At 53.2% G+C, this 21960-nt stretch overlaps 1 protein-coding gene and 1 long non-coding RNA gene across 39 annotated transcripts in view; both read right to left on the reverse strand.

Annotated features, from left to right (window-relative positions):
- RBFOX3 (RNA binding fox-1 homolog 3) overlaps positions 1-21960 on the reverse strand; it is a 523127-nt gene that overhangs the window by 262985 nt on the left and 238182 nt on the right. The gene's annotated exons all lie outside the window — the stretch shown is intronic.
- LOC144336043 (uncharacterized) lies at positions 562-3990 on the reverse strand. Its single transcript, XR_013407438.1, has 2 exons — positions 2107-3990; positions 562-2013 (listed from the first exon to the last, which is right to left on the reverse strand). It is a non-coding gene; the product is annotated as an uncharacterized LOC144336043 (long non-coding RNA).

The following is a 21960-nucleotide window of genomic DNA, read 5'->3' on the forward strand; positions in this document are numbered from 1 at the left end:
CCATCTGCAAGGAGAAAGGGTCCCAGTTTCTCCCCATCCTTGCCCATTCTTGCTTTTTTTTTTTTTTTTAAGATGGAGTCTCACTGTGTCACCCAGGCTGGAGTACAGTGGCGCGATCTTGGCTCACTGCAGCCTCCACCCCCCAGCTTCAATCTTGCTGTCCTTTCTATTGCAGACAACTTACTGTGTGCCAGGTGGAGTCTTGTTGAGGTTCTGATTTGCATTTCCTTGGTGACGATGACGTGGAGTACCTTCTCACGTGCCTGTTGGCCATTTGTATGTCTGCTTTGGAGAAATGTCTAGTAAGTCCTCTGCCTATTTTTAAAAGTGAGCCATTTGCCTTCGTGGTGTTGATTTGTAGTTCTTGACGCATCCTGGGTTTTAAACTCTCATCTGAGATATGATGTGCAAATATTTTCTCCCATCTGTTGGTTGCTTTTCCACTTTCGCGACAGTCTCCTCTGATACCTCAGGTTTTAATTTTGAGGAAGTACAATTTTTCTTTTGTTGCCTGTGCATTTGGAGTCCTACCCCCACCCTCTTTTTAAGGCCTCCTTGACATTTGTTTTGCTAGAGAGTCGTTCAGGGTCCCCAGGTCCCTCTGGGAAATCAGGATGGGAGGGGATCTCAGAGGCCTGTGAACCCCGGCTTCTCCGGAGAGGAGAAGCTTCTGCATTCCTGGTGGAGTGAGCACATCCACTGGAACCACTAGCACCAGCCCCATCAGCACCCCTTGTTCTGTACCTGCCTCTTCCTCCTCTCAGGGGAAGTTGTTATGGTTTGGCTCTGTGTCCCCACCCAAATCTCATGTTGAATTGTGATCCCAAGTGTTGGACATGGGGCCTGGTGGGGGGTGACTGGATCAAGGGGGTGGTTTCTAATGATTCAGCGCCATCCCCCTAGTGCTATCTCGTGAGTGAGTTATCATGATGTCAGGTTGTTTAAAAGTGTGTAGCACTACCCGCTTCGATCTCTTTCCTGCCGCCATGTGAAGATGTGCCTGCTTCCCGCTTTGTCTTCTGTCATGATTGTAAGTTTTCTGAGGCCTCCCCAGCCATGCTTCCTGCAGAACTGTGAGCCAATTAAATCTCTTTTCTGTATAAACTACTCAGTCTCGGTTCTTTATGGCAGTGTGAGAACAGACCAATACAGAAATCCCCTGAGGGAATGCATGATCTCCAAGTGCCTTTCATTCACTGGCCAGGCACCACTGCCTCAGATCACATCCCCAACTTACTTCTTGAATGTTCCCTCTGGAAACGTAAAAACTCCACCATGTCAGAGTCCACTCTGGTTTACTGGTGTAGCCCACACTTTCTGGGGTTACCTTATATAAATCCACAGTGAGTGAAGAAAGGCAAAGAATGGTGCACAATGAGGCATGGGTGGCAAACAGCCTGCTGCCTCCCAGAAATGACCTCACAGTGTCAGGTCACCTGGGGGACCGCCTGGTGGGGCTCAGCCTCACAGGCTCTGCAGCCCCACCCTGTCTGCACTGGGAATGGGTCCTCCTGCTGGGCACTGGGGCCACATCGGTTCTACTCATTGACATTGACTTGCACACTCCAGCAAGCATTGCCAGAGCCTCCCTTTTGGGTAGACAGATGGGGAAGTTTGCTCATCAACACAAAGGTGCTTGGAGCATCCGCCTGGAGCAGGAGCGAGGATTACACAGGGACTGCCTTGGGACATCAGGATGACATGGTCTGACCTGATGCATCTGCTGCACAGGAAGGACATCGTCCCTTGACAATAAAACTATGAGCCCGCATTGGCCTGGATGACCTTGCCCTGAACAACCTCGCCCTGAACAGCACATCAGGGAGCTGCTCACCAGGGCCTCTGTGGCTGCTGTGGACACTGGTGTGCAGGTGTCTGAGTCCCTGCTGAAGTCTCCTTCATTCCAGGGTGCCTGGGAGCACTGCCCTCCCATCCTCTCCTCCTTCTTTCCAGGGTGCCTGGGAGCACTGCCCTCCCATCCTCTCCTCCTTCGTTCCAGGGTGCCTGGGAGCACTGCCCTCCCATCCTCTCCTCCTTCGTTCCAGGGTGCCTGGGAGCACTGCCCTCCCATCCTCTCCTCCTTCGTTCCAGGGTGCCTGGGAGCACTGCCCTCCCATCCTCTCCTCCATGGGATGGGATCTCCCCTTCCCCTGAGATCTGTTGATGACTCTGGCCAGCTCCGTGGAATCTCCTGTGAGTGGGAACACACTTGCATGCTCCTCTCCTCCTCCCTACCACTCACTAGGTGCCCAACCTGGGTGATGAGCAAGCTCTGTTTGTTTAAGCAAAAAGAAACTCATCTAACAATCTTAGCTTACAGAATTTCTGGGAAATCCAATATAGTAGCTAAGATGCCACTATATAAGAAGCAATACTGCCTGGAGAAATACCCATCACTCACGCAGATGCTGCAGTGAAGCTACGGACCAAACACTAAACCTCCAGGAAACCACTGCAAGGAAAAGCCATGTGATTCTGCACATGGCCTCTCCAGAAAGCTGCACGTCTTCTGGGGTCTGGAGCCCACATGACCTCCTCGGTCTCAGTCAGTTGCATTTGTGCACCACCGAGGCTTAACCAGGTGCCTGGCTGAAGGTGGAGATCAAGCGGGGTGCTTCTGAGGCATGAGGGGCCCCCACTGACTTTCTCTCCCTTTTCCAGGCGAACCCTGCACTGTCCTGTCCTGCAGATGAGGTGTGCAGTGGGGGCCGCTCCCCGAGGTCTCACCCCCTGTGTTGCCCACTTGACCTTCGACCTCCAAGGCCTCTGCATCTCTCTCAGGGGATCGTCCCTTTCACCACCCACCTCTTATTTTTAATAGCCTTAATGTTTTTAGAGAAGTTTTATGCTCATAGTGGGATGGATGGGAAGGTACAGAGAGTTCCCATGGACCCCCTGCCCTCCCCATGACATGCACAGTCCCCTACTGTCCACATCCCCCTCCAGAGGGTCCATCTGTTCAATGGGTGAACTATGCTGACAATGTGATTGTCACTCAGAGTGCAGGGCTTACGGGAGGATTTGCTCTCAGTGTGGTGATCCTGTGGGTTTGGGCAAATGTGTAAAGATACTTGTCCACCATTCTAGTGTCATGCATGGTGGTGTCACTGCCCTAAAGAGTCTCTGTGGGCACTAGGGCCACATCAGTTCTACTCATTGACAATGACTGGCTCACTCCAGCTAGCACTGCTGGAGCCTCCCTCTCAGGCAGACAGATGGGGAAGTTAGCTCATCAACACAAAGGCACTGAGAGCATCTGCCTGGAGCAGGATGAGGACACCCCAGCCCCTGGCATCTACAGATACTATCAGTGGTTCCATAGTTCAGCCCTTTCAGCCTTGGCATTTTCAACGTTTTCCTCAGAGCTAATCCCATGACAGACTTCACTTCCACCACGGGGAGAGACCAGCGTGGAAGGCGGTAGGAATATGACAGGCACCGAGGTGTGGAGCAGACGGCGTGTTCAGGGCAAGGCAGGTTCCTGCTGCCTCTGGTGCAGCTGTCGGGGGAGAGGAGCCCTCAGGAGGGCTTCTCTTCCCAGATGTGTGAGAGACTCAGGCACAGGGACCTCACCCCCCACCCCGGCCCCTCAGAGTGGAGTTAATTTCCATATTTCATGATTAATCATTACTATAACTATTTTTAGTTCCATAAGACAAGGTAGTTTAACATGCTGTGCATTTTTGCAAGGTATCCTTGATCCTTCTAAAGTAAAATTAAAGGCTATAATTAGCTCCCTTAATAGAGAATTGCACTTGGTTCGGCGTCAGCTAACAGCGGGCTCCCCTCCCTGGCTGTGGGATTATTAATGGGTGTTATTTTGCTAATAGTTCCCCCCTCTAATGGGGACTTTTCCCGCCAGCCTCTCCTCTTTATAGCCCCACACGGGATCATTCTGACTCTCGGATTCCACTCTTATCTCCTTCCACGAGGTTTAAAACATGACCGTGTGATCAACTTAATACATTTAACATTTAACACGGGGTTCGGCACCAGTGGGGTCGGGGGTCCCTGTTCAGAGCTGACTCTCACTAAGCATAAAGTTCTTCAGAGGAAAGGCATCAAGGCTTTGGCTCTGAACAAGCACGTGAAGGCTGCAGAATGTATCAAGGGCTCTGAACAAGCACGTGAAGCCTGCAGAATGCATCAAGGGCTCTGGGGAGATGCGTTGTTTGCAGAGCAGGCTGACTTCTGTTTTCAGCCACTTGGGCGCAACTCCATTGACTTTGCCAGGCAAGCATTTCCTCTCTGCATGGGATATCTGCCCCCGTTTCCAATACTTGTACCCAAGCCAAGTGGCCCCGGGCGACGGTGGCAGAGGCAGCTCCCCTCCAGCCTCCCTGCGTCCTGCTGCCTGGGAAGCCACCTGCTCCTGGACCCCTGAGTTCAGTGCATGACAGAAACTAAAAGCTGAATATACCCTAAGCCTGTGAATGAACTGCCTTTTTTTTTTTTTTTTTTGAGATGGAGTCTTGCTATGTTGCCCAGGCTGGAGTATAGTGGTTTGATGTTGGCTCACTGCAACCTCCACCTCCCAGGTTCAAGAAATTATCCTGCCTCAGCCTTCCTAGTAGCTGGGATTACAGGCACACACCATCATGCTCAGCTAATTTTTTTTTATTTTTAGTAGAGATGAGATTTCACCATGTTGGCCAGGCTGATCTCGAACTCCTGACCTCAGGTGATCTATCTGCCTTAGCTTCCCAAAGTGCTGGAATTACAGGCATGAGCCACTGTGCCTGGCCAAACTGCTTTTTAAAAATTATGTTTCTTGTAAGTGCAAGGAAAATTCCAGCTCTGCTAAATGTTTGACATCCTTATGTAATATGTGACTTAGGTAATTTCCATAGTCTGACATCTGGCTCCAAATATCACTGCGTCTGTAGAAACTCTTTCCCCTCTCCTGAATTAGAGCATGAATGTGGGGATGTGCTTTGGGGCATTTACCCCGACTGAAATCTAAACTCAAGCGTTCTTGGCTCTTGACTTTCAGCAAGAACTTGAGTTGACATCAGTCCTGCCTGCTGCCTGAATGTTCCTGTTTGTAAAACTTGGAGAGGCATGTTCTCCCAGGAGCAGGACATACCAGCAGACCCTCCAGCAGACAGGGTGGGGGAGAGAGGAGGTACTTGATCCCACCTGGGCACTGCCAAGGTGCCTCTGCAGTGGGGCATGTGCTCTTTCACTCTTAAAACAAGGAAGTTTTTTGTTTGAGATGGAGTCTTGCTCTGTCACCCAGGCTAGAGTGCTGTGGCACAATCTTGGCTTACTGCAACCTCCGCCTTCCAGGTTCAAGCGATTCTCCTGCCTTAGCCTCCCGAGAAGTTGGTATTACAGGCGCCTGACACCTTGCCTGGCTAATTTTTGTATTTTTAGTAGAGGTAGGGGTTCACCATGTTGGCCAGGCTGGTCTTGAACTCCTGACCTTGGGTGATCCACACACCATGGCCTCCCAAAGTGCTAGGATCACAGGTGTGAGCCACTGTGCCCAGCCAGTTTTGATTTATTTATACCATCAAAGAAGGGCATCATTTAGTGAAAGGTTTGAATAACTATTAGGGAAATAAGATTTGTTTCCTGAAATATGTCCAGAGAGAGACCAAAGGTAAGAATTTGTTGGGAAGAATTATGAAAAGTCAGTTTTCACCTTCCAGTTACAAAGGTGTTAAAAGTGCAGCCAGGCCTGCCTGGGCCAGCCACTGTCCCCGCTGCAACTCTCCATCCCCCTCAGCCAGCTCCTGTCGGGCTGAGCCTCCTCCCAGTGGCACTGGGATTGGACCCTTGGCTCCCCGCCTCTTGCTTGAGAAGCTATGTCCTCAAGTGTCCCCCTGAGCACTCACAAGAGACTCGGCAGTGACAGCTGGGGAACCGGTGCCCTCCATGTGGCATTCCTGCTCTGTCCCAGCCCCACCAGGGCCCGAGACACTCCCATACCCGCTGGTGACAAACTCGGCCTCCCCAGGTGCTGTGGCTGCTGCTTCTGCACACACGTCCTAAAACGCAAATGCCAGCAGGCTGTATGCACACGTAGAGTGTGTGCGTGTGTGTGCACATGAGCACACTCACCTTTAAGCAGAAAGAGGGCCACTTGCAAGCTGCCCAAAAATGAAACAAAACAAACGCTAGCCAGGAGCAAAAGCAAAGCTTCATTCCAATGTGTAAAAAACTCTGAAAGAGGCCGGGAGCTGTGGCTCACGCCTGGAATCCCAGTACTTTGGGAGGCCAAGGCGGGTGAATCACCTGAGGTCAGGAGTTCAAGACTTGCGGGGTCAACATGGTGAAACCCAGTCTCTACTAAAATTACAAAAATTAGCTGGGTGTGGTGGCACATGCCTGTAGTCCCCGCTACCTGGGAGGCTGAGGCAGGAGGATCACTTGAACCCAGGAGGCAGAGGTTGCAGTGAGCCAAGATTGCACCACTGTGCTCCAACCTGGCGACAGAGCAAAACTCTGTCTCAAAACAAACAAAAACAAACAAACAACCTCTGAAAGAGGACTTCACTCCTCATGCTGAATGAACAGGCAAGAGTTTAAAGTGCAGGGGGGCGGTACCGGGGGTGGTGAAGAATGAAGTGCGTTTGTTGAATTTTTAAAGAGACAGAGAAATATTTTGTTACCTCAAAGGTGTTTTTTCTTAATTTACTGCTTTCCAAGTCAATACAAGTGTTTACCGATTAACTTCATTTTTTTTTCTTTTCTTTTTTTTTCTTTTTGAGACGGAGTCTCGCTCTGTCGCCCAGGCTGGAGTGCAGTGGCCGGATCTCAGCTCAATGCAAGCTCCGCCTCCCGGGTTTACGCCATTCTCCTGCCTCAGCCTCCCGAGTAGCTGGGACTACAGGCGCCCGCCACCTTGCCCGGCTAGTTTTTTGTATTTTTTAGTAGAGACGGGGTTTCACCATGTTAGCCAGGATGGTCTTGATCTCCTGACCTTGTGATCCGCCCATCTCGGCCTCCCAAAGTGCTGGGATTATAGGCTTGAGCCACTGCGCCTGGCCGACTTCATTTTTTAAAAAATCAGTAAATTGAGTATTTTTTTTTTATTTTGGTATTTTAGTAACTTACACTTACCAGATCCCAAACAAGCTATTATTATTATTATTATTAAATATTATTATTATTATTGACAGCATCTTGCTCTGTCACTGGAGTGCAGTGGCACAATCGTAGCTCATTATAACCTTGGGCTCCAGGGTTGAAGCAACCTTCCTGTCTCAGCCTCCCGAGTGGCTGGGGCCACAGGCACACACCACCAACCTAGCTAATTTGTATATTTTTATAGATACAGGGTCCACCTGTGTTGCCCAGGCTGGTCTCAAACACCTGGCTTCAAGTGATCCTCCTGCCTGGGCCTCCCAAAGTGCTGGGATTACAGGTGTGACCAGCATGCCTGGCCCCAAAGAAGCTATGTTTTCATCCCTCTGGGACCTAACGACAGGCACAAGGGGGAAGGTAGTGAGCTAGAGCTGTCTTCCCCTCCCCAGCACCGGTGAGGATGTTCACGCCGTGGGGAGACCCGACCATCGGCACGCTGCCCTCCCTTCCGACTCAGGCCAAAATCCCACCTCCTCCGTGAGACCCCTCAAGTCTACACTTCCTCTCCCTTTTCTTTTCTTTTCTTTCTTTTTTCTTTTTGAAATGGAGTCCCGCTCTGTGACTCAGGCTGGAGAGCAGTGGCACAATCTCGGCTCACTGCAACCTCTACCTCCCGGGTTCAAGCAATTCTCCTGCCTCAGCCAACCTAGTAGCTGGGATTGCAGGCACCCGCCACCACGCCCGGCTGGTTTTTGTATTTTTAGTAGAGGAGGGGTTTCACCGTGTTGGCCAGGCTGGTCTCAAACTCCTGACCTCAGGCGATCTGCCCGCCTCAGCCTCCCAAAGTGCTGAGATTATAGGCGTGAGCCACCATGCTCGGCCTGGTCCTCTCCCTTTTCTGAGTTCCAGTCACACATAGTGTTTCCAGCATGCAGTGTGGCCGTTCCGTTTTGTCATCAGGATCCCTGGGTTTCTCGTGTGTATCAGCTCTACCTTCCCACCAATTTCTCGACAGCCACTTGGGAACCAGAACAAAGTGTCCTTCCCTCTTTTCCCAAGTACCCCCAGAGCGCTCACACAGAGCAGACACTGTGAGTGGCACAGGGAAGCTGCCCCCACCCCACACCTAACCAGGGAGGCACACAGCACTGGAAACTTCCGTGGGTGGGTTTGCACCAGGCCAGGTGTATCCATCAACACATCCTGTAATCCTCTCTACACTGCATTTTATGAGTGACGAAGTATGATTCAAATGGGTTAGACGGATTTAAACGCATCCCTAACCCACCTCTTAATGACCCCACAGGCTCAGGGCAAGAGCTGGGGGGCTTGGCTGACTGCAGTGCCTACCCAGCCCCTACCCCCTAGGGCTGCCAGTGTTAGCAAAGAAAAATACAAGATATCCAACTTAATCTGAATTTCAGATAAACAGCAAATAATCTGTAGTACTAGTCTATCTCAAATACGGCACGGAACATATTTACACTAAACACTATTGTTAATCTGAAATTCAAATTTAACTGAGCAGCCTGTATTTTATCTAGCAACCTACTCTCCACATCCTCTCCCCGAAATTCCAAAGAGCATATTTTGCTGAAGATGAGGCATAGCCTTCGAAGGATGGGCACAGCACCTGCCTCCCCACTGACTCCTAATCTCTGCACCCAGACAGACCAATCACATTTGAACAATTTAGCAGATACTCCTTGGCAGAGAACGAAAAATCACCCACCTCTCCACCTAGACTAAGGCAGGACCACAGGACGGGGCTCCTGGGAGGGCTGGCTCTGCAGGGGCCTCTTGGTGGCTCTGCAAGGTTTGACTATCTCCTGGACTTTGCAATTTGGGTCTTTTTTTTTTTTTTTTTTTTTTTGAGATAGGGTCTCGCTCTGTTGCTCACAGGGGAGTGCAGTGGTGATCAAAGCTCACTACAGCCTCAAACTCCTGGGCTCAAGTGATCCTCCCACCTCAGCCTCCTGAGCAGCAAGGACTACAGGTGCACACCACTATGCCTGGCTAATTTTTGTATTATTTGTAGATAGGGGGTCTGATTCTGTTGCCCAGGCTGATCTCAAACTCCAGGACTCAAGCAATACACCTGCCTTGGCCTCTCAAAGTGCTGGGATTACAGGCATGAGCTCCCATGCCCGGCCTAGGTCACTGATGTTTCTTTATTTTTTTTCATGTTGGCATTCAGTGTCCTTGTGACTGGGTGTTTTACCTTTTCTCTTTCCGACCTCCATGCACCTTAACGTAATGAAACATTGCGAGCATGCTGTGCTAATGATGCAAACATACATCAGGGTATTGGGGGTTTTCTAGGGGTGTGGCCAGCTTGCCCAGCTTCCCACCTTAACAACGATATCAATATCTGAAGCAATCAACAAAAGCAAAGCGAGGGTGCAGCAGTGAGCTTGGAAACAGAGAGCCTGGCCCATCAGCCTGGGCCTGCAGGGAACCCCGCACCCAGCTGGGCACACTCATCGGACTGCAATCCCGCCAACAGGTGCTGCTGGAAGCTGTTCACCAACCCTGTCCAGCGCTGCGCCCCGGGGACCCCACCCGTCAGCTTCTGCAAAGGTGCCCACACTCCGCAGAGACGTGAGCAGTTTTCTTGACGCTCCATCCTCATTGAAGTGAAATCCACACAGCCAGCAGCAGAGACGATGAAATGGGACAAGCTCTCACTGCTGCCAGCGGAGGGATACCTGGCTGGAACTCAAAACCCCTATTACAAAAATCAAACCATTAAAAAAATAGCCGGGAAGAAGCCAGGAGATTTCCCTCCACCATCTGTTAATTTATAGGGTTATTGGTGTCAGCAATTTAGGAGAAGTTAAATTATATCACAGCCCCACTCACAACTCTGCCATGGAAACTCAGAAATGTAATCACAAATTTTAATTGAGAAAAATTGCTCTGGATCAAATTCCTTTTTTTTTTTTTTAAAGAAACAGATTAAATTATGTTGGGGGGAGGGGAGTGGCAATATGAGTTTTAAATTAGTTGTGATAAAATTGAAGTGTGATTGTAAACCAATTTGTGTTTTGTGTATTGTGAGTAATTATTGGGAAAGAGAGAAGCCTATCCGGGTTATTTCTGCTGAATGCCACGCCGTGCCTGGGAAGAACATCAGCTTTTGGAAACAGAAGTTCACGTCTCAGGCAAAGGAAGGGAAAGGAATAAATGGCCGAATCCCTCATAAGTCAGGAAAGACACACATTTGGCTCCAAAGGTTTGAAAGGGTGACAGACAGCTGTCACCCTCCCTCAGCTAACATCAGGCTGTTCCCCAGACCCACTCATCTGCAGACAATTTCTCCTGGATCAATCTGGTCCACAGGTTGCCATGCCCCAACCTGACCTCTTCTCTCTCCCCAGGCTACTGGTCAGTGCCTTGATCCACCTGCCATCGGGGCTATCTGAAACGCTCATCAAGGTGCTTACCTGCTAACAGCTCTGTGCGGCTGGAATGAGCTTGCATCTCCCACTGCCTTTCTTGTGGAGAGATTAAACATCTTTCAGGTGCTAGGAGGACCCTCACAGTGGCCCTTCATTACTGGAGTCGCTGGGACCTGCAGCACCTTGCCAACACCCTGGCCACCACCTCCTGCCCCTGTGCCCATGTGGCTCTCTGTGCCCCAGGTGGAGAGGGCCCAGCTGGTCAGTAGCTCTGCCAGGCACCGTCCAGGGTTTCCCTAAGGGACTGCCGGCCCATGCCCGTCTCTCCTCCTCCTCCCAGCATCCCCTCTCTTTCACTCTGCCCTCAAACAGCATTTCACTCCATCATTCATTTCTTGGTCTTTGGGCCAAGGTTGCGTGGGTGTGCACACGTGTGTGCGCTGTGCAGGGGTGCCCAGTGTAACTACCTGCACTTATGTACTTATTTAGAGAAGCAGAGGAAGTGGAGGTGTTGCCAGTTCTTGCCATTTCATCTTGATTTAGTCATTTTTATATGGCTCGCAAGACATAGGCAGATTTCTCTGTTTCTTTATTTGTTCATTAAAACTTCAATAAAAATGTTATAAAAATGTCTTATTTTGGTAGTTAATTGCCATTTCCATTTTAATATGCATGCGGTGTCGGCTCTTCTCTGAGATTCTTCGAGTCTCTCTGTAAATAATACAGCTGCCTTGGACGAATGTTACCTGCCTGCTGCGTATTTACTCAGTCATCAAAGTGCAAATGCGGCGGGTAACAGATCACTCCCTTCGAGAGAATCCACTCCACCGCCAGCTCGCACACAGCCCTCCGCGGGCCACGGCCAAGCGCTGAGCCAACAGAGTTTGCCTCCTGCCTCACACCGGGGTCTTTCAGCCCGAGGTGGGCACCCCAGAGAGCTTTCCAGGTTCTCAGATGTTTGCCCGTCTCTGGGAAAATGCACCTGTCTCCCGGTGTTTCTCTGAAGCCAGAATCCTGGCCCTCCAGGGCTTGGCTGAGATCCCCGGCCAGCGTCTGCGTAGGATGGTGGGACAGGCTGCGTGCAGCGTCTTTCAGAGCCAAACAGGGTCCCAGCTCTGAGGCACGGGGAGAGGATCACCCAGGGGACAAGAGGGTGGGGGTGGCGGTGGGCGTGGAAGCCCACCTGCGCTGGGTCTGGATGGCACTAGGCTGCAAGGAGCAGGGGGAGCAATGTCAGCTGGAGCCTAGCTGTGGCTTGGGATGGAGATGGGAGCCTTTATGTCCTGCATGTGAGGGGCCCAGAAGCCTCTTTACAAGACTTGAATACCTGGCACTCCAGGAAAATGAGAGCCGGCCTGCCAGGCAGTTGCTTCCTGTGACGGAGCCGGTTCCTGGCACCTCATCTCCACCAGCTCTGAGCTGCACAGGCCCATTAGAGACCACGGGAAGGGGCCTCTGAGGAGCTCTGGGACTTGCTCAAGGCCACCAGAGCTGGAATTTGTTGCCACAGCTATGGGAGAGGGGTAAAGCAGGAACATCAGACAATCCTGAATGCCCGGCTCTGAGTGCAGACCTCATTCTCGGACACTTTGAGGCCACACAGGTGTGAGGGGCCCCACTTCCCAATCTGTGTCCCCAAATGCTGGTGATGTCCTATCCTGAGTCCAGGACCCCTCTAGGGTTGGAGCGGGGTAAGCCCCAGAATATCTCACAAGCCAGAGTACCTTCTCCAAGTGCAGAAAATGGGGAATTACGGGAAAGTAAAAATTCAGAGGCGTGAAGCTTGCACATGCGAGGTTTCCGGGCCATAGTGAGCCGCAGGGGAGATGGAGGGGCAGGCATGTGACTCCTGCCTCTGAGGCGGCTCCTGCACTCCTGAGTGTGGCCAGGGGTTCTGTAGGGCCAGCGAGGCTGACGCACAAAGAGGGGATGTGGCTCATGGGTGACAGTTAGGGTCAATGTGCAGAAGAACCAGGGGACTCGTTAAAGGGCAAATGTGCTGTGAGTGGAGACTCTCTTGGCAATGTCAGGGAGAGGAACGGGATTCCTGGGATGCCCATGGAGTCTGCGGGCTGCTCCCTCTGCAAAAGGCAGGCTGAGGTGTTCCCAGCCCTGGTCACCTCCACCCCAGACTTCCGGCCTCTTCTGTCTGGCTGCCTCCTCGGCTTTTTTCAGAAGCCTCACAAGTATCTCAAATCCAGGGTGCCCGACACAAGGCTCAATTCCCCTTCCTGTTCCTGCCCAGCTTCCCTGGGGGGTCTCCATGAGCAACATACATCTCACCCAGGAGCCCAACCAAAGATCTAGGACCTTCGATTCCCTGGTTTCCTTGATGCCAGCATCCAGACCACCAGTAGGTTTCAGGGACCTCTGACATACCTCCAGAGTCCCCAACACCTCAAGACCACCGGCCTCCACACTCACCCCCGACAGCCTGTCCGCCCCCCAGCAGCCTGGGTCTGACTGAGGAAGGTCAATCAGCTCCCACCCCTACCCCACTCAGAACTCTCTGGGGCTGTCCACTGCACAGGAATAAAGCAGATGACGGGCTCCTACAGCCCCTAACTCTCTCCACCTCATCCCCCTCGCCCACTCCACTCCAGCCACCCTGGCCTCCGGCTCCTCCACACATCACAGCCTGTGCCCTGCTGTGCCCTCCTTTTCTACCAGGCTTTATGGGGCTGTGCCTTCTCAGGCCTCAGCTCAGATGCCAGGTCCTCAGAGAACCCAGCCCTTCAGGAAGCAGCCACCAGCCACCCACCCCATGGATTTTCGGGACAGCACGCACCACTCTGGGATCATTCACTCATTCATTTAAACAGCCCCATGCCCAGAAGGCAGGCTCCATGGGAAGCGGGGTTCAGCCTTCCTCTCTACTCCACCTGCCTGCCCAGAGTGGGCCTGGCACAAAGTGAGCAGACAGTAGCCATCGGTTGACAGGATCACTAAATCCCAAATCTCCATTTCATGTTGTTCCTGACATGCTGTTTTAGGACAGTCCTCAACTGGGCTTGCAGTCTATAGAAGACACATGCTTGGGTGTTCCTTGAATGATCAGGCTGATGGAGATAAAGCTCCTGTTCAGATGCAGGCGGACTCTGAACTCTGCCAGGGGAGAGATGCTCTCTGCAGCTAGGAACAGTGCTGCTCTCCCAGGCCAAGCACGTCTCCCAGGTGTCTGATGGGCTCAGTGGGTAGTTAACAAGCATGTTGACTACACAGACACTGCGTGCAACTCTGGGGATGAAAAGATGGGTAAGACAGAGGGGCCAGGGGTTGAAGGATGAGGGTGTGCTGGGGGGTGACAGGGAGCAGGCGTGAGCAAGTTGGATAGCCCGCTGTTTGCTTTCTGGTGGGAAAGCTCGCTCTCCACTGATGGGGGACCCCATATGGGGCTGGGGACCTAGAGGAACACATTATAGCCCATCCAGCACAGCCTCCGGGGAGAGGACCCTGCAAAGCCCCAGGATGTCTACCCAGCCCACCCATGTGGCATTACCCACAGCCCAGGTTGCTCCCTCAGCTGGAGAGGCTACCCCATGTGGCCAGGGCCACTCAGTCAATGTGAGGCTGACTCCTGGTGCCCAGGGAGGGGCTGGGCAGGAGCCATCCAGCTGCAGTGCTTGGGCAGTGGTCAGCCCAAAGCTCAGAAAGGCAGCGTCCAAGGCAAAGGGCAGGATGCTCCCTGGGCCAGTCTTGGACACATTAAGTAGAGTTGGTGGGGGAGGCTTGTCTCTTGGTATTTATTGGGCCCCCAGTAAAGCCCCTCTATCCTCAACACTTTAGTTTCTGCTCTGGATGTGTTTGTGCACGTGTGCGCACGCACACACACACACTCTCTCACACACTCTCATGCACATGCACGTGGTATTTCTGGGGAAAATCTTAACTCCTTGCTCTTTTTAACTCCTTTAAAAAAATCACTTTGGCTTGTTCCAGTTTCATTCTCCTATGAACAGAATATCCACTCCAGTAGAAGTGGGAGGGATGACTGTGACTGTGGGGAAAAATAGCATCTCCTTTGATGTTAAGTAATACAACAAACTCCTAAATGAAAATCCACTCAGAGAAAATGAAATAGAAGCTGCCTGGGCATCAAAAATTGCAAAATGAAACTGTTAAAGAATAAAACTCATTAAATGCCTGTGATAACACTTTATTTTAATAGTACATTTAATTCATACTTAATTCCAATGTGCTCTAGCAGCAGCCCTGGCGCTCCCACACGAACACCAGATAAATGGATTACGGCAAGCCAGGAGACAATGAGTGCCCACTGAAGCCGGTGCGGCGGTGGGTGAAAAATGCTTTAACAGAATATATTTCCCATACATGAATCACCAGCATATTTGATAACACCTTCCACAGAAATAAACCTGAAGGAATATATCTTCCCCACACTGACAATGTAGATTAAATGGTTTTGCCCCGTATTCTATGCGGACGCTGCTATCTGATATAGAGCTCACAGAATTCACAAGGTAAAGAGGGCAGGGGCAGGCACCTGGCAGGGTCAAGGGGTTGTAGTGTCTGCCGCCTGAGAGGGAAGGGGGCTTGCCACGAGCACAGTGGCCACACCTCTGGGTGCCCGGTAACCATGGAGACAGCAGCCCTTCCTGGGTACCACACTCTCGCACCAAGGATGCCATCAGCATCATGACCACGCCACAGAAGTCCTGCCACTGCACATTTCTGGTCTGAAACCAGGAGGGCAGCACACAGGGATGCTCCTGCCCACGGAGGACGCACCACGCCACATCCTGGAACCCCTCTGCTGAAAGCCGCCTTAGGGAAAACAAGTAGAGCAGGTTTCAACACCAGCAAGACAGAGGCATCAACCAACCCAGTCACTAGGAAAGCTAACTGCAGAGCTGACGAGAAGCAACCCCACAACCAGCCTGTGGTCCAAGCCATGCCCGGGCGCCACACTAGTCTCTCTGGTAGACGATCAGGCATCTCCGGCACCACCACTGGTAAAGCGGCTGATTCCTGTACAAAGAACAGCAGAGCCCAGCCCCTGACTCCCTGACCTGTTCGTGCCTGCAGACCGCGGCTCTCTCTGTCCTAAACTGTTTCTTTTTCTTTTTCTTTTTTTTTTTTTTTTTTTTTTGAGGCGGAGTCTCACTCTGTCGCCCAGGCTGGAGTGCAGTGGCGCGATCTCGGCTCACTGCAAGCTCTGCCTCCCAGGTTCCCGCCATTCTCCTGCCTCAGCCTCCCGAGTAGCTGGGACTACAGGCGCCGCCACCACGCCCGGCTAATTTTTTTGTATTTTTAGTGGAGACGGGGTTTCATTGTGTTAGCCAGGATGGTCTCGATCTCCTGACCTCGTGATCCGCCCGTCTCGGCCTCCCAAAGTGCTGGGATTACAACTGTTTCTTTTTCTTTAAAGTATTTATTTAATTCTAAAGGAATGGGTGTGCTCCGGCAGCTAACGCCTGCTCTAAAAGCGAGCTGTGATTTTATGGTATATTGTGCCGGCGCCACGTCTCAATCTATCAAAGTCAGTGTCCCCAGAGCCTGAGAAATCAAAACATCATGAATAGAGCACCACTTCCCAGCTCCAGCCGTCTGCCAGCGAGAGAGCCGGCCCAATGAGCAGTGCCTTATTGACCCTTCCATCGCGCACAGTCGATCCCGGCCACCTCGCCACCGGCCCAGCATCTGCTCAATTAGAGGAGGATGAACGCAGGGCCCCAGCCCAGCAGAGGCAACGTCTGAGGAGCTGGAAGGCTTCTGCCTGTGGACACCGGCAGGACTGGGACACAGCCCAGCAGGACGACCCTTGCCCTTCCTAGCAGATGCTGTACTGGCCCACCCAGATTCCCTTCCAGGGAGCTGCTCCCACCCCGGTTGCGGGGACTCTGGGCAACTGACGGCTCTCAGCTGACTCCCTCTCTGGGCAACTGACGGCTCTCAGCTGGCTCCCTCCCAGAGCACTGTCCTCAGAGAGAGCCACCTTGCCCAAGGTCCCTGGGGAGGGTCCACATCCATGACAGGTGGGCAGAGGGGTACAAAGGCCATGCCCTTTCGCCTCAAGGCGGGGCAGCTCCAGAGCTCCGCAGAGGTCTGCTGGGCCACGTTGCGACTGCCTCACAGTATCACGCCTCTCTTGCCCAATTCTGCTGCCCTGGCTCCCACATGAGTGCTAACCCCAGGCCTGCACATCACCTTCGCAGAGTCCGCTTCCGGAAGACCCCAGCCTCAGACACCCTCCTCTCCTTCTTCTCTTCCTCCTCCTCGAAGTCCTCCTCCTCTCCCTCCTCCCCTCCTCCCTCCTTCCCTCCTCCCTCCTTCCCTCCTCCCTCCTCCCCTCCTCCTTTTCTTCCTTCATCTCAACCTCTTCCCCCCTCCTTCTCTCTCTCCTCCTCCCCTTCCCCTCCTCTTCTTCATTTCCTCTTCTTCCCCCTCCTCCTCCTACTCCTCCTTCTCATCCTCCCCTCCAGTCCTCCTCCTCCTCCTCAAGTCCCCTGACCTTCTCCCACTGCTTGATCCTTCTTCAAAACGCAAATCACATTGGCCAGATTCATGCATGTGTCACGCAGCAGTTAGCAATGAGCATTCATGAGCCCTGGGCTACAGGTATCAGGAGAGACTGAGACAAGAGAAGACACATAGGAAGAAGAGTCCGCTTTCCCTGGTTTTAAGGTTTAGATTGCATAAGTCAGATTTACTCCTAGCCAATAACTTGAAAATATTTCCCCAGCCACCTACCATGGGATGCAGCGGGGAGAAAATGGTACCACCATCCACCCCTCCAGGGAGGGCAAGCAAAGGGAGCCATGGCCAGTGGGTGCCATGGTGGGCAAGACAGGCAGCTCTTTTGGGGGGTCTCTGGCAGCCAAGGCATGTGACAGAGGAGGAATCAGAGCCCACCTGGCCCCCCAGGAAGGCTGCTCACCTGCAGGCAGGCACTGTGGACAATCCACCAATGACTGTTCACTATGAATGGGTTTCTCCTGCCTCCAAATGTCTGGGACACCCCGGCATGACTCTGTGTGCATTCAGGGATGGGGAATTAACTTCAGCCAAAGACAAACAACGACCGAAGAGCAGGAACACCTGAAATTCTTACAGGAGGTTCTCAGCACACGGCAAGGTTAGTCCCCATGGGATTTGCTTTCATGTCCTGCTAATGAGATTAAGAGGTGTGGGGACAGAAGTTCCTGTCCACACCATCCTTTATTATGCACTGGCCCTGTCTTTCCTTCCAGCGGAGCCCACGGGATGGGTTCTCTTACAGAACAACTTTCCCCTCTCCACAGCTGTGCCCACTTCATTCTGCAGGAAAGCTGAGCCTTATCAAAAGCAAAGGGAGCCACAAAGATGGGGGGCTCAGCATGGGATGGGTTCTTTAACAGAACAACTTTACCCCTCTCCACAGCCGTGCCCACTTCATTCTGCAGAAGGGCTGAGCCTTATCAAAAGCAAAGGGAGCTGCAAAGATGAGGGGTCCAGTAGGGGCACCAGCTGAGGAAAGAGGGTCCCCCCGACACCAGCCCGGGGCTGTAGCCATGCCACACCATCCAGGCTGGGGACCAGAAAGCCATGATCCTGGATGTTGCCCTGCATCTGGGTTTCCCAATGTGGCATCACAATGCTATTTGAACTGTGTTAATTTCCAGATCTAGGACACCTGCGTTTGAAGATGGACGAAAATGCCACACTTGAGAGTCAGTTGTGGGTTCCACTGGTTCCCCGCACCTGCTGCCTTGGTCTCGGCTGCTGCTCTACAGGACAATTGAGAAGCCTGTGGGTGAGTGACCTCATGTCACCATGAATGACACCACTCCTTGGATTGTTACCATCCAAGAAGGTGCTGGAAGAGCTGACCAGGTTCCAAGCAGCAATGAACCAAGAGGTCCTCGCACACCAGCCCGATGTTGCTCCACGGCCCCACACTCAGCCTCCCTCCAGCCAGACACACGGGCGTCTGGGAGGCTGACCCTCAGCCAGGGCTGACCCCATTAGGGCCATGAAAATGTCATGATTTCTTTCAAAATGAGAAGAAAACATGAACTTTAAAGGCCAATGATGCTTTTGTCTTTGTGTCCACACTATAGCAAAATCTACTTTTCACTATTTTTTGACGGTGGGAGATGGCCCACACAGGGCCCATGACAGTCGGGATGCAGCCATGGGTTTAGCAAAGCCAGGAAAAGCAGATCCCAGTCACCTGCTCACTGCCGCCTTCTCTCCAGCCCACAGCCCACCACACAAGCAGATCAAACGAGGAGGGGCTCTAACCACACCAGCTCTGCCACCTCTGGACAGCCTGGGGGCAGCTGCTCTGAGCTGTCTCACTGTGCCCAGCGCGGCTGGCAGGCATCCGGTGGTGCTGTGTATACTCTCCAAACACAGGAGCAACGGGCGGCTCTGCATGGGGAGGGGCTGCCCATCAGCCGGGGTTGACCTGTGGCACCGGGTGCCAACACCATCTTCCCACCTCCCCAGGCATGGAGCCACCTCCACATCTATACCCAAAGGCACCAGTGCTTCTGCCACGGGCTGACCCCACTCCCCAGGGAGGGCCTGATAGGGGCTCACCAGAAGGGGTGCCCTTGACCCTGGCCATGACCCTTGCCGTGACGGCTGAGGGTGAAGGACATGTGTTTTGGAGGGTTTGCTGTTTTCACACCTGGAACTCAAATGGCCTCAGCGTGACAGGGCTTGCCTGGGGAGCCCCTTGAACACCAGGTATACACATGGCACCTCCTCCTGGCCTTCCCTTCCTGCCACCCCAAACTTTGGGTGTGTGTTCTGGGGCATGGTTGGTGTTGCAATGGTTAGCCTTTAAAGCCACTTCCCTGCCACCAACATCTTGGTCAGTTCTGCCCGCAATGGCCTTGGGAGCCCAGGTGTGCCTCCAGGCGATTCCTCACTGCGGCTGCCTCTCCCCTCCCTAGAGGGCCTTTCAGGTCCTGCGGCTCCTGGTGCTGCCCTAGCTCAGGCTCCCTCTGCAGCCTTGGGAAAGAGCATCTGCCCTGATGGATGGAGATTTGGTTGAACATCTGAGTGTCTATCCCCTGGCCTTGTCCCTCCTGTCCCTGCTTTCCCTCTCAAAGAAGCTCCCATGGGGAGAGAATTCCAGCTACATCGGTGGAGAATGGGCTTGGTGAGCACTGGGCTGCAGGTGCATGTTTCTCCTCTAAGCCCCACCAGATGCCCTTCATTAGATGGAGTTTGGGATCCCACCAAAGAGAAGGCTCTTGGCCAGCAAGCAAGTTCACACCTGGGGCCTCGCTGGCTCCCAGCCCTTCCTGATGCTCCCTGCTCTGTAGTGACTGGGTCCTGGTGCCAACTCCATCGTCACCCAAGCATCTCTCTCACCAGGAGCAAATGCTCACAGACCTAAGAGGAAAGAAGCCACTGACGGCACTTGGACGTCAGAAATTCTTCCGGATAGATTCCCCATGGAAGCAAAGCTGGAAACACCACTCTGCCCGGGTTGCCATGTGTGCTGCCCTCCCATTCCCAGCAGGGCCGGAGCCCTGCCCAGTGCCTCACTTGACACTTGCAGAATGTACTCGCTGCCACCTCAATATTGTGGCCAAGGTGGACACACCCAACCACGCTCACATGCGCACGCACATACACACTCACACGCACACACCCTGACGTGCACAGTCACATAACACACACACGTGCTCACTCACAGGCACACACACGTACATGTCTCTCATACACCCTGAAATGCAGTCACATACACTAACATACATACATATGCATGCTCACTCACACAGGCACACACACATACATGTCTCTCATACACCCTGAAATGCACAATCACATACACTAACACATACGTGCTCACTTGCATACACACAGGCCCACGCTCACATACACATGTAAGTGTCTCACATGCATACACCTTGACATGCAGTCACACTCACACGCGTGTTCACTCACACATGCACACAGGCACATGCACACACATGCTTCTCCAGGTCCATAGTTCCCAGGGCCAAGTGCCTTCTCTAGAGAAACCAGTGCCCCCATGTGGGGCCATGCCAAGCGCACCTGGAGCTCACAGCAGGTGCTTGTGACTGGGAAGGCACCTTCCCTCGCGCGCCCTAGACAGTGTGGAGAGGGAAGGGGGTCATGCATGGCAGGGGACTCGGGGAGGCAGGCATGGTGGGGTGGGTGCCCAGGCCAGCGTGGCGTCCCTCCTCCTGTCTGGGTGTCCCTGGGCCGCCTGCTCTGCACTGGGGCCTGGGACCTCCTTCTCTGCCACTGAAGGACCATGGTGAGGGGCCACAGTGGGGGCCCTGTTGCCTCCACGGGGCAGACAAACCCCACTTTGCTCTGCCTGGGCACCTGGGTTTGGAAGGTTCTGCTACGTTTCACTGTGAAATAGGCACATCTGAAGGGCTATGAATATCTTGTTGCTTTAGAACAAACGAGGAAGCTTTGCCAGTGGCCAGATTCCAGAGGGGTCCAGGGCTTCCGTCTTCCTCAGCTGACTGCCCATGCTCGCCCTCCCCTTTCCTGCTCCCTGTGGGGGCGAAAGCTCCCTGGCCGCAGAGCTGTCCTTGTTGCTGGGCTCCATAGACCCCGTGCAGTCTATCAGGGGCTTTGGCTCCTTGCTGCTCCTGACACCACCCAGTTTAAAGAGAAAATCAAGAAGCCCAGAGCGTCCAGCAGCCCCTGGGGTTGGGGGCCACTCGATAAGGAAGCTCCCACCACCCGAATGTGATGTGGGGACACGTGCCACCTCCAGGACGCCCCCGGCAGCCCTCACGCTCTTTCCTCTTCTCGAAAATGTGGAAACCACGTGTTAAAGATGGCAGATCCTGCAAGTGGGAGGGACTGAGGCTTGGGGTCACCCTTGGGAGCAGAGCCTTGCCCTGGTCAGCCCTGCCCTGAGGGACCTGGCATGGTGAGAAGCGCGTCTCTGCTGTGTCACGGCACTGAGATGGGGAGCTTGGCCGTCCCTGCAGAAAGCATTGCTCAGCTCATCCCAAAACCAGGATCAGAGGATCGAGGCTCCTAAGCAGGCCAAGGAGACGTGCAGAGCAACCACAGCCCACAGGCAGGTTCGGGGAGACCCTCCCGGCAGACGCTTCATTTGGGCCTAGCACAGAAAATGCACCCTCTAAATGCCAGTGACTGCGAGGATGACTATGGCCACAGCCCTCAGCAATGCTCCTCCCGGTGCTGTGAGGGCTCCTTCCCCAGGAACAGCCTGCTCCAGACAGCACTGCCTGCCCGCAGGACTCTGTTAGCTGGCTACCCCCGCCCACCCTACGGCCTTCCCATACTATCCCCCCCAATGTTATGGTTCCCCTGGGGTCCTATAGCCCCTCTATCCTATAGACCCCCTGTCCTATGCCCCCCCATCCTATGTCTCCTCCCAGGTCCTACAGGCCCCACTTCCCTATCCTGTGGATCCCCCTAAGTCCTATGGGCCCCCCCATCCTATGGCTCTCCTCAGTCTTATGGCCCCCCAGTTTTATGTCTCCCCTCTGGCGCTATGGGCCAGTCCATGGCTCTGCCTCTGTGTGACGGATGCTCCTAAGGCCAGGCCTGG

The sequence above is a fragment of the Macaca mulatta genome, chromosome 16, assembly GCF_049350105.2.
Source record: "Macaca mulatta isolate MMU2019108-1 chromosome 16, T2T-MMU8v2.0, whole genome shotgun sequence".
Taxonomy (NCBI): Eukaryota; Metazoa; Chordata; class Mammalia; order Primates; family Cercopithecidae; genus Macaca; species Macaca mulatta.